The sequence below is a fragment of the Haematobia irritans genome, chromosome 1, assembly GCF_050003625.1.
Source record: "Haematobia irritans isolate KBUSLIRL chromosome 1, ASM5000362v1, whole genome shotgun sequence".
In the NCBI taxonomy this organism is placed as follows: Eukaryota; Metazoa; Arthropoda; class Insecta; order Diptera; family Muscidae; genus Haematobia; species Haematobia irritans.
This window is the reverse complement of record NC_134397.1, coordinates 95,434,325-95,447,619: the sequence shown is the minus strand read 5'-3', so window position 1 is coordinate 95,447,619 and position 13,295 is coordinate 95,434,325. Positions and strand designations below refer to the sequence as shown.

At 33.0% G+C, this 13,295-nt stretch overlaps 1 protein-coding gene across 8 annotated transcripts in view; it reads left to right on the top strand.

Moving 5' to 3' along the window:
- Window positions 1-13,295, top strand: part of fru (sex determination protein fruitless) — a 1,011,467-nt gene that overhangs the window by 405,680 nt on the left and 592,492 nt on the right. The window contains exon 1 of one of the 8 annotated variants that reach the window (XM_075291189.1): window positions 1,047-1,267. The exons of the other annotated variants lie outside the window; for them this stretch is intronic. The gene's annotated coding sequence lies outside the window, so the exon portion shown is untranslated. Of the gene's footprint in view, window positions 1-1,046; window positions 1,268-13,295 lie in introns of those variants that run through there. 8 annotated transcript variants of the gene reach the window in all.

The following is a 13,295-nucleotide window of genomic DNA, read 5'->3' as shown; positions in this document are numbered from 1 at the left end:
AATATCCCAATAATTAAGAAGTTTTGTTTTAGAAACTGTTAATGTGCCCCTCCAAAAAAAGCACCCTGTAAAATGCATTTCTTGACCGAGAGTACAAAAGACACAAAAAAAAACGAATAACAATTGACTATTTGAAATCCAAATAACCAATGCACTGGCATTCCATAGAGAATATAAATTAGACCTTAAATCTTATTGTAAATCAGATTAGAAAACATTGACACCGAACATTATCACATCCATCCATCCGTTATTATCAAAGTCGGGACTCAAAATCATTGACCACAAAAAATATGAACAACTCATCCCATGCTACATTTCTGCATTCTTCCTCACTTCAATTGAATGGAGAAATAAATTGACTGAAATGTTAAGTAAATTTGATAGGCAGCAATTGAAATCGATAATCACTTTACTTTAGCCTTGGATGATGGCATTTCAGGCAGTCTGTTACTCACTTAGCATTTAAGAAGAAGAAGACGAAATGACATAGGTCGATTTATTTATTGAGGCATCCTCAATCTGGGGACTTGCTTTAAAGTCCTACAACATATCAGCCTATGTCATGGTATTATTATTCACAACAAAAAAAAACAACAAACAAACAAACAAAAAATAATTATTATTTACCACTTGCATTTGAATACTATGTATAATAGATTCTTAATTGTTATATATACAAGAACATTATTTTTATAAATTTCCTTATAGATGACTTCTTAATCGACTATGCATTTAAGTGTACTTGAGAATATAGCCCATAAATAATTGTAAGGAGGATATTAAACAATTGAGCTTTTGTAAAAATAATTTATATCACAATCAAACAAACACACACACACACCCACATAAATATAAGTACGCAAACATAGACACATAAACAAAAACAATCAATCAAAGTTATTATTATTGAAATTTGTAAAATCAAATGCATACGTAAATGGCTTTAACATAGCATACTAAATAAAATAAATTGAAATATTCAAATTTCTAATAAGCAAGTAAATAACGAATTTCAAATTTAATCAAATTCATTCTTTTATTGCAATTTTCGATTTGTCATTGAGTATTTGTGTTGCTTTTTTGTATTGTAAATATTTATATAAACGAATACCAATTATTCGCTTAATAACTGTAAAAAAATTCAAACAAAAAAAAAAAAGAAAAAAACCCAACCAAAAAAAAAAACATATGTATATCTTCAATCAAAACTATCATCAATCAACATTCCCCAAAAATCATGGTGAAAATCTCTGTCGCTATCTCGGTAAGTGCTATGCTATAAGTTTCTTATTCTAGAACATTAGCAATGGTGATAGTTTGTCTCGATGTCCGTATGCTCTGCAAACAGATATACTTGAATGATCCGTCATTGCATAAATGAGCACGTATATGAAATCAATCATATTGCATTAGAAATTATACAACTAACATTGAAATTAATAGTATGGTAATGAAATAATAATATTGTATGGCAATCTCGACTTTTAAAACGGCTTTTGTATCCCACATATATGAAAAGTCTCCGACCTGATACATACACAAGCAGATAAAGAATATAAACATGTTTCTCGCAAACATGTTATTTTCTCGGAAATAAGAATGAAAGCAATATTTTTGCATTCAAAATGTACTATGATCCCTGGAAAATTATGCTCTTCAAAAATGTTTGGGATAAACATAATCCTTATATGGGTGCACGAGAATAAACGTGGTAGTCAGTATTATATTCGTCGTGCAGAATAATATGATTTTAAAAAAGATATTGTTCGAATTAAAAAACATGGTCACCATTTAAACTTTGAGAAAATAGTTACTTCTAAATTAAAAGAACATGGCCACCGAATATTTTCTCCTATAATTTCGTACAAATTATATAAACTACTTACATATATATATACTCAGAACAAAGTATCAACGCATTTTGTCGTTCATACAATTAAAGTTTTATCTAAAGTTGAGCTAACAACAAAATTTGTGAATACAAATACGAGTTTTGTAATGTGATTGTTGGAAATTATTAACAAATGTCATTATTGTATTAACAATGGCGTTTGTTAATTATCTTGATATTTTCAAATATTGCTATTGTCACACCAAGGATTATTGATTATGCTGAGAATTTTCAATTACCTTACATGTTAATGCAACCTTATTTATTGCTGGTTTACCTTTTTTTAAATTAACAATAATTTAACTATTCAAATTATAGGGGTATAAAACCATATTCAACTAAAAAGTTTATTGAATTGCTTCCTTATGTTTGTGTTTTTTTTTATATAATCATTTTATGTATTTATAGTCTCAATTGATAGTATAAAAACGCAAATAAAACAAGCCTATACGATTAGACCATATCTTCGGTACTACACTAAGACAAAAAAATCTCCTGACTCCCACTTGCCAAAATCTATAAATCTGTTAATATGGGGGGACCATATTTTCTTTGACCTCAAATTACTACGAGTGATATCCTTTTAGAATGAGCAGCATCTATTTGAAACCCCATATGAATCCATTTCAATTTCCTCTTTTTTACTCTTTCAATTTCATTGGGTATGTTTCTCCAAGTTTTATTTTAGGAATGCACGCCTTCTGTCTAGTATTGCCAAAGGGAATTTCATCCAATTGAAAATTCGCAATGGGTTATTGTATGTTTTCGCGCGAAATTTAGAAATAAAACACATTTCTTTGAGGTCAGTTGTAAGTCAAAATATTGCGAAATATAACACCTAAATTTATTTTTAAGACATTGTTCCCATTTAGCAGAAATTGATATCATATAAGCACATGCAAAAACTAAAATTTCAAGATTTATTTCAAAAAAATGATCACGAAAAGAGTATAGCAAATGATATAAATTTTGATGGGATGGAAGTAAATAAAGTAAATCCGAACTGTTTTTTTTTTTTTTTTTTGTATTATCTATATATTCCATATATACTCAGTAATTATACCCCAATGATCAATGCTAAAGTATGAATTCGCATAAAATTCTGGGTCAAAATTTCATTACATATTTCAAAAAAAAAACATTTGATTTGAAAAAGGTTTCATTGGAAGTGAAACCTTCGGTTCACATTCAACAATATCCCATATATATGATTATCATGGACAAACAAACTCACATACCTTTAAGTGCAAAAAAAACACAAATTATACAATTTTGAAAATCTGCAGAGCAAAAAAGAAATTACTAATTTACTCGTTCTATATATTATGTTGATTTAAAGCGTTTACTCTATTGCATTCGAGGATGCAATATTTTCTGCTGGGCTATTTTCTTTAGCAAAGCTTATAATACACGCATAAGCTTTGCTAAAGAACATATCCCAATAGAAAATATTGCATCCTCGAATGCAATAGAGTAAGTGCAAATCATCATGACATTCGCTTATACAGTTGCTTCCAGCATGCATGATTTTTGTGAGCGATGTCCCATTAAAATGCGATTGCTTTACGATCCAAAATGCCCTTCTGGTTTACCATAAAGAATATACCTTCACCATGCAAGAATAATTTGATTTATTTATTCAGACTATAGTTTCCAAGAAGAATGATTCCCAAAAAAATCTTTTATTTTATTTGTTTTTTTTTTTCTATTAGTAAATCCGTTTGTGTGTTTTGATCACGTTAAAGCCTCCAATCAGGGGTCGTTTTGAAGTGATTCTATTTCGGATAGCCAAGTTTGCATATATATGTTAGTGCCCATACAGACTGATATCCCGATTTTACACGTTAGGATTTTCATCCGATCGTCTGAATAGAAACGAGAAAAAACAACTCGCTCGACTACCTTCCAGTCCAAGTACAGAACTGTAAATGAAGATATTTGGCATTATTTAAAACACGTGGATTAAAATAGCTTCATTTTCTAGCTTTCGTTAAACGTTGCGAAAACTCACGAAGGATTTGCATCAATCTTTGCTGAAATGAAATCAAATCACCATTAACATGCACAAGGGCAAATCGGAAGCAATATGGATACAAAACAAATGATTCATTGCCTTATGCAATAGATCATTGCATTAAAATCTGATAAAATCCTATATTATCCTGTATGAGGGTTTCATGCATACTTATAGAACATCCAAAATGCGTATTACTATGCTAAAGTGTTTTCGTTTTGCTTTCAATAAAGAAGAAATTGTCTGCTGGGACCTTTTCAATTCCAATCGCTGAACGAAAAATAGCATTATTTTTTCCTTGTCTCAAGTCGAAAAATTAAAAGAACAAAATACACAACATGGTTTTTGTTACAATGTAATTGTCTGTCTACATTAGCATTGGGAAAGTACCAAATATTTGATGAGAAATACTCGGTAATTAGTAAATTTTTGAGTACTTGTTACTAGTAAATGAGTACTAAAGGGTGATTTGTTAAGAGCTTGATAACTTTTTTTTTTTTAAAAACGCATAAAATTTGCAAAATCTCATCGGTTCTTTATTTGAAACGTTAGATTGGTCCATGACATTTACTTTTTGAAGATAATTTCATTTAAATGTTGACCGCGGCTGCGTCTTAGGTGGTCCATTCGGAAAGTCCAATTTTGGGCAACTTTTTCGAGCATTTCGGCTGGAATAGCCCGAATTTCTTCGGAAATGTTGTCTTCCAAAGCTGGAATAGTTGCTGGCTTATTTCTGTAGACTTTAGACTTGACGTAGCCCCACAAAAAATAGTCTAAAGGCGTCAAATCGCATGATCTTGGTGGCCAACTTACCGGTCCATTTCTTGAGATGAATTGTTCTCCGAAGTTTTCCCTCAAAATGGCCATAGAATCGCGAGCTGTGTGGCATGTAGCGCCATCTTGTTGAAACCACATGTCAACCAAGTTCAGTTCTTCCATTTTTGGCAACAAAAAGTTTGTTAGCATCGAACGATAGCGATCGCCATTCACCGTAACGTTGCGTCCAACAGCATCTTTGAAAAAATACGGTCCAATGATTCCACCAGCGTACAAACCACACCAAACAGTGCATTTTTCGGGATGCATGGGCAGTTCTTGAACGGCTTCTGGTTGCTCTTCACTCCAAATGCGGCAATTTTGCTTATTTACGTAGCCATTCAACCAGAAATGAGCCTCATCGCTGAACAAAATTTGTCGATAAAAAAGCGGATTTTCTGCCAACTTTTCTAGGGCCCATTCACTGAAAATTCGACGTTGCGGCAGATCGTTCGTCTATTCATGATGAAATGTCAAAGCATACTGAGCATCTTTCTCTTTGACACCATGTCTGAAATCCCACGTGATCTGTCAAATACTAATGCATGAAAATCCTAACCTCAAAAGAATCACCCTTTATTTGCCGTTGCGGCAAAAATGTTTCGCCTACCGCCTATCGCTATGGTTATATTTACACACTTAAGTGTGATTGCACTCAACAACAACAACAATTACTAGCAGTTGGCATTAGCCATAGACTATAGACTTTAGATAGATGAGCCATGAGTGTCAAACTATTTTTGACAGTTCCGAAGATTACGAATAAACGAGAAAAATAAGAGCACGCTTATAATCTCTTTCGTTTTCCTTTATGTAGTTTGCCAATTTTACACAAAATTAGAACGTTTATGATGCAACAGAGGATTTATAAATAAATTGATATATTAAAAGTTCATATTTGAACAAAAAATTGTGACCAAAATCGCGAAAATACGAAATTTAATTTTGAGCAGCATTGCTCTTTACGAACAACACAAAAGCAAATGCACGAAAATTAATGTTTGGGACTGACTCTTTACGAAAAAATCAAAACGAAATGTCAGAAAATTAATTTTTGGAACTGACACATTTTTTTTAAAGAGAATAGTGGATCATCTATGTATTAAAAGGTCTAAGGCATTAGCTCAAGAGAATTAAGAGAGTACCAAATAAGAGAATGCCAAACTGCTGAGATATGGGTAACCAGTGTTGCCAATTTAGTGCTTTTAGCACCAAATTTAGTGCTTTTTGATTTCTAAAAAGCACCAAATTGCCTTTTTGGTGCCTTTTCAAAAAAAGCACCAACTTGGTGCTTTCTGGCATTTTCATTTAGTGCTTTTGGTGCTTTTTTTATTTTGAACAGTATTAAGTTTAATTGATACAAAAATGTTGATTAGACTTTCAAGAGCCGAAGAAACTCAAATTTATTGCCAAATATAGAATTTGATTGTTATGAAGTTGGTATTGATTATTTTTAATTAATATTGTTATTTAGGGTATTCTGTAGGAAAGTCGAGCGATGAGTGTCGAATTTTTTAATTTGGTAAAGATGTCATTAAAAACGTTCGTATTAAATTCACAAAAGCACGCACATCTAAAATAAGCAATAGACTCCTTCCATATATTAATATTTTGAAAGTTGAAAAACATCACTGATCAAAATGAATTGGACGAAAGCATTAAAACTGATCAAAGTGTATACTTGAATAGCTGTTCATAATGGTGAGTACTAAATTCGAGTTTTGCCGCTAAGGTGAAAACTATATCAGTAAAAAAGGCATAAAATTATGCATATTTGCTGCAAATTTTATTATAACCAAAAGCAAATTTTCACAAAGTATGTATTCCTTAAAATGAATTATTAAAGAAAAGTAATTGTGAAAAAATGACTATTTTAGCAGCTAAATTCGATCTTAATACCCACCTTAACTTTTTAAAATTCAATTCACAAAAGTTCTATAATACATCTTCGGAAGGTTTTTTTAGTAGAGCATTTAATTTTCGATTTTGTGGTGGAAGGTGGTATGTTGAATTTATAATATATTTTTGGTGCTTTTTGCCCTTGGGGAGTTGGCAACACTGTATGATTGCTTTACTACGGTGTTTTCGAGAGACCAACACTCATACTAACAAACACCGACAGTCGTCGGTTGCATTGGATATTGGTGGTTGAAATTTTTTTACCAATTGGTGTTTTAAGATTGCAAATGTTGGTGTTTACTAAATACACTGGTCGGTTGCGGTAGATCGCAGCCGTTCTCTGTTCTGTATCCAATTAAAAAATAATGAAAACTCTATATTTACAAACAAATATCTATATATGCAATTTGTGCGTCATAGAAGAGTCCACTTACCGTAAATCCGTTTTTTATTGTGGGTCCCACGGGACCTCTTCAAACCGATGTCTTATTTTAGCTGTACTAGTGTAATTTTCCTACAATAATCGAATGTAATGAAAGGTGTAAAACTCACTTACAGTCATTATAGAGCACCTAAACACATTTTTGATTACAAAAGAAATAATTTTGAAAAAACAAAAATCAATTATTTGAAGCATCCTTTAATTGACTGAATACTAAAACATATTCTCTTTAGCTTAAAGTGTTATTTAATTGTTATGGCATTGTTTAAATTGTGGCAAGTTTGAATTTAAACTATCTGCAAAATGTAGAATTTCAAAAACAAAATGGTTTTTACTGTTGCATTATTTGTTTCCTGAAATACAATTCTCTATTATGTCTAACTGAATCAAATGTAACGCTTGAGGGAATTTCAACCAAAGAAAAAATCATGGAGAAAAAAAAAATTTAACGAATGTGGGAAGGAAGTCAATCATGTTTAACATTTCCGCCAGTTGACGCCAACCATGTTTCATAACTAGACCAAGACAAAAGTATAAAAAATGTGTAAAACTTAAACTTTTTTCGGATACACTTAAGTCAAAAGTTACATGAGGCTATGTACTCCTACCTATGGCACACATGAAATCTTTTCTTGTTATTCATATCACAAAAGTAATGCACATTATCATGGATTTATTTAGAATTTAAAGGATTTTTAGTCAATAAAAAAGGCTGTGAATGTTTTTAATGGTTTTGTAGGTGCTTTCATAATTTAATGATCAATATTCCAATCAAAACTTCTAATCTAGTGTCGAGCTATGTAAAACAGAAAGATTCGAGTTAGATATTAGCCAAGAAATGCTAAAGGATCCATTAAATTCGTTTACACAATTTAATCGATCCTGATAATTGAATTAAAAGAAAAACCAAATACACGCAAAGAAAAAAAACGTTTGGAAAACGTGTACCGAAAACGTTTTTCTTTTGTTAGAGTTTTTTGAATTGCTCCAAAAATTTTAAACTTTTATCACCAAAAACATTCGTTTCTTACAAAATTTTTATTTTTTCAATAAAAAAAGTTATTTTTGAAACAACAACACAGTCCATTTCGTTTATATCAAACACTGTTCTTTTCTGACTGTAGGTCTTTAATAAGACACATTTTGCAGTTCAAAATTTAATATACTACAATGAAATGTTGAACATTTTTTCGGAATCTTCCGAACATATCTGGAATATATGTAAAAAAAAAAACAAAACAAAAAAAAAACTTTGGTCGAGGCAGGGATCGAACCCACGACCCTTGGCATGCAAGTCGGACGTAGCAACCACTGCACCACGGTGCCAAACTAAATGTTTGTTTCTGTTAAATAAACTTTGTTTATTCGGTTCGTGGGCGCCGCAAGCTATGCTATATAAATGTAACTTATATGGATATTTATCTATTGATGACCATAACAGGTACATAGCTCAGTGGTTAGTGTGTTGGCGTACAAAGTGCATGGTCCGCGGTTCGATTCTCCGTCCAGGCGAAAGGTAAACAAAATTTTAAAAATTTATAAAATCGTATAATTTCTTCTACATTGTTGGTATTACAGGAAAAGGTGTTAAGAACTAAAAAAACATCGTGGGTGTGAGAAAGATATGAGGGAAAATGCAATTAGCAAGAAAACAATGTTTTTTTTTTTTTGAGTTTGTCCTTATGAAATTGTTTCTACATCCTGGAAAAGAATAAACGGTTATCACAAAAAGTATATACTTTTCTCCCAAATACACTTCCTTACATCGAAAAGCAAATGAGAAACGAACTTTGTTTGTCTAAAATTTCGTTTGGGAGGAAAGAATTATTTTTTTGCGTGTATAAATAGAAACGATTGATAAGATTAACGTTTCTAATATTTAATTAATTATAAAATATAATTTCTTGAATGAATATAATGGAATGAATATGGTGGAATGAAAACTTGTATCCTCCGATAAATCTTAAATGCACTTTTGTCCACTTGCATAATAATGGGCGCTAACCAATTTATATTTTAAGTGTACATATTTTGTAGAAGTGTAAACAATTTTGTCCAAATTGGTTTAAAGTAAATATACGGATTTGGGAATACAAACCTTTTATATAGCTCCCAACAAATTTGAAGGATTTTGCCACAACTTTAGACTTTCCTTACTTGTTATAACCTCGGTTTGTATAACATTCGGTTTGTTACTCCTCAAAACTTTATATCGTGGTGAAATTCTGAGTTGAAATTCCGTCCCTCCGTTCATTCTCCGACGTGGTGATATATCTGTGTGGCATATAAATAAATCGCAAGATTTCATCTGGTCTGGTTTGATACGTGATGTGGCCTCTAACCACCATGCAAAAATTGGTCCATACACGGACGAAAAAGACTGTTTGGATGTAAAAATTATATGTTCGGAACTTAATTTTTTAACACAATATTTTTAAGTGCTAGCATACAATGTTAATAAACTAGTTTGGGAAATATATGTTAATATGTTAGAACATATTAGTTTGGGACATAAAATGTTTGTAAATATAATATACTTGTATGCAAACATATATTAATTTAGAAATAGTCTATAAACATATATGTATTTAGAAAGAGAATGGAAGTAACCAATTGGCGCCTTAAAACTATATATACACAAAGAAAATTTCATTAATTTTTTTTACCAGTGTATGCCTAAGGATTGGTCCAAACAAATTATTGTTTGGACCAATCCTGAAATGATATATGCTTGAAGCAAAATGTTTTTGGGGTATATGTTACAGAAGCGATTTTTTTGAGGGTGTAGACATCTATAATTATACATAGCACCCATATAAACTGATCACCATATTTAATATCCTGAGCCTCCCTGAGGTGCAAATTTCATCCCATCCCGTTGAAATTTGGTACGTGGTGTAGTATGTGGCCTCTAAGAACCATGCAAAACTTGGTCCAAATCGATGCATAATTATATATGCACCCACGAAAAAGTTGTTCATATCGTATCATAATTATTTATAGCCCCCATAGAATCCAATTCCCTGATTTTACTTCTTAGGCCTCATGGAGAAGCAAATTCCAACCGATCCGATTTAAATCTGGTAAATGATTTCAGTAAAACAGTAAAAATTTGTTCACATCGGTTCATAATTATATATAGCCCCCATACAAAACCGACCCCAAAACTTTCTGAAGCCTCATGGAGGAACAAAGTTCCATTTGAAAATTTGTTGATATCAGTTCAGTTTTTGTCTAATATAGAGTCCATATGGACTAACTTAGAAAATTATACCACAGCCCAATTAATTCGACACTGTCTGTTTTAGAAATTTCTACGCAATCCATGGTGCAGAAGATTAGACCTGGTCATGACATGACATGAAATACAAAATGGAAGTAATTGTAAGCATTATGAAGTGCAAATAAATTTTTTATGGCTACGACCTCAGATGAGATTGCCATTTTTGGCAGGTAATTTTTTTTTTTAAGCACAAACGAAAACGTTTTGTTTAGTGTAGGCGAAATGGGACTGGAAGCCATTGACAAGGTTGATAATGTCTCTAAATGATACAAAGACAACAAATTCATAAGGATGGCAGTAGATTAAATGGTCATCTCTGAGATCTCATCCTTGCCTTGTCCAACTAAAGGGTGATTTGTTAAGAGCTTGATAACTTTTTAAAAAAAAAAACGCATAAAATTTGCAAAATCTCATCGGTTCTTTATTTGAAACGTTAGATTGGTCCATGACATTTACTTTTTGAAGATAATTTCATTTAAATGTTGACCGCGGCTGCGTCTTAGGTGGTCCATTCGGAAAGTCAAATTTTGGGCAACTTTTTCGAGCATTTCGGCCGGAATAGCCCGAATTTCTTCGGAAATGTTGTCTTCCAAAGCTGGAATAGTTGCTGGCTTATTTCTGTAGACTTTAGACTTGACGTAGCCCCACAAAAAATAGTCTAAAGGCGTCAAATCGCATGATCTTGGTGGCCAACTTACCGGTCCATTTCTTGAGATGAATTGTTCTCCGAAGTTTTCCCTCAAAATGGCCATAGAATCGCGAGCTGTGTGGCATGTAGCGCCATCTTGTTGAAACCACATGTCAACCAAGTTCAGTTCTTCCATTTTTGGCAACAAAAAGTTTGTTAGCATCGAACGATAGCGATCGCCATTCACCGTAACGTTGCGTCCAACAGCATCTTTGAAAAAATACGGTCCAATGATTCCACCAGCGTACAAACCACACCAAACAGTGCATTTTTCGGGATGCATGGGCAGTTCTTGAACGGCTTCTGGTTGCTCTTCACTCCAAATGCGGCAATTTTGCTTATTTACGTAGCCATTCAACCAGAAATGAACCTCATCGCTGAACAAAATTTGTCGATAAAAAAGCGGATTTTCTGCCAACTTTTCTAGGGCCCATTCACTGAAAATTCGACGTTGTGGCTCGTTAGTAAGTCTATTCACGATGAAATGTCAAAGCATACTGAGCATCTTTCTCTTTGACACCATGTCTGAAATCCCACGTGATCTGTCAAATACTAATGCATGAAAATCCTAACCTCAAAAGAATCACCCTTTATATATGTTGGAATATTTCGAATAAAACACTTCAATCAGCAACATATAAAGCAATTACAAATGTTTTTCAAATTTACAGAATCTTTAAATGATGAGATTGCAAATACACCGATACAATGGAGCCGATTTCATTTTGTTAGAGTGTTTTGATATTTTCTGCAAAAAAAATTAGCAAGGGTCATTTTGTTTACAATTCATTTGCCAAGATATGGGATATGGATTGTGGTCGTAAATGGCCTTGTTGCAGTATGCAACTGAAAAAAAGCAACCCCCGTACCATGGGAGAACTCTTTCGAAACTTATAAATGCCCTTTCATTTAAGGAGGGGTGGACAATTGCACTGGACGATATTGATAAATTGATTGATTTCTGTAGTATTTGATTTTACATGCAAATGAAGCATCATCAAAAGCTTCTGGTTTCGGGGTTTGATATGTGGGGGATGCAGGTATTACTTAGGCTATAGTCCTATTTGGTAAATGTTTAATACAAATAAGAAAGCTACAGTTTATTGCTGATATTCAAAATAAAACTTTCACATGAATAATGGTTACACAATTATTTTGAAAATCAAACAGAAACCCAGTTTGCAAATTGCGTGTTGTTCATATATTTGACCCATGTGGCTGTATCCCATGTATACTTGCTTTGGTTTTTATACCCTCCACCATAGGATGGGGGTATATTAACTTTGTCATTCCGTTTGTAACACATCGAAATATTGCTCTAAGACCCCATAAAGTATATATATTATGGGTCGTGGTGAAATTCTGAGTCGATCTGAGCATGTCCGTCCGTCCGTCTGTTGAAATCACGCTAACTTCCGAACGAAACAAGCTATCGACTTGAAACTTGGCATAAGTAGTTGCTATTGATGTGGGTCGGATGGTGTTGCCATATAAATGGACCCCCAAATTTGGCTTGCAGATCCTCTAAGAGAAGTAAATTTCATCCGATCCGGCTGAAATTTGGTACATGGTGTTGGTATATGGTCTTTAACAACCATGCAAAAATTGTTCCACATCGGTCCATAATTATATATAGCCCCCATATAAACTGATCACCAGATTTGATTTGAGAAGCAAAATTCATCCGATCTGGTTGAAATTTGGTACGTGGTGGTAGTACCATGCCAAAAGTCATATATATCCCCCATATAAACCGATCCCGAGATGTGGTTTTGGAGGAGCAAATTTCATCCGAGTCAGTTGAAATTTGGTACGTTGTGCTAGTATATGATCGTTAACAACCATGCCTAACTAGGTCCATATCGGTCTATAGTTATATATAGCCCTCAGATAAATCGATCCCCAATCACACAAAAATTGGTCCATATCAAGTTTATAATTGTTATAGTCCACATATAAGCGACCCCCATATTTCAATTCTGGCTCTCTACGTACCGTGCAAAAGTCCATATCGATTGGTAATTATTTGTAGACTTACCTATACATATCTTTTTTGTTTAATATATACCACGTATGGACTAACTCACAATTTAGAAAACGATGTTAAGAAGTTTAAAGATACCACAACCCAAGTAATTCGATTGTGGATGACAGTCTTTCGTAGAAGTTTCTACGCAATCCATGGTGGAGGGTACATAATATTCGGCCTGGCCGAACTTGCGGCCGTATATACTTGTTAATGTTACCTTTTGTGCGTTA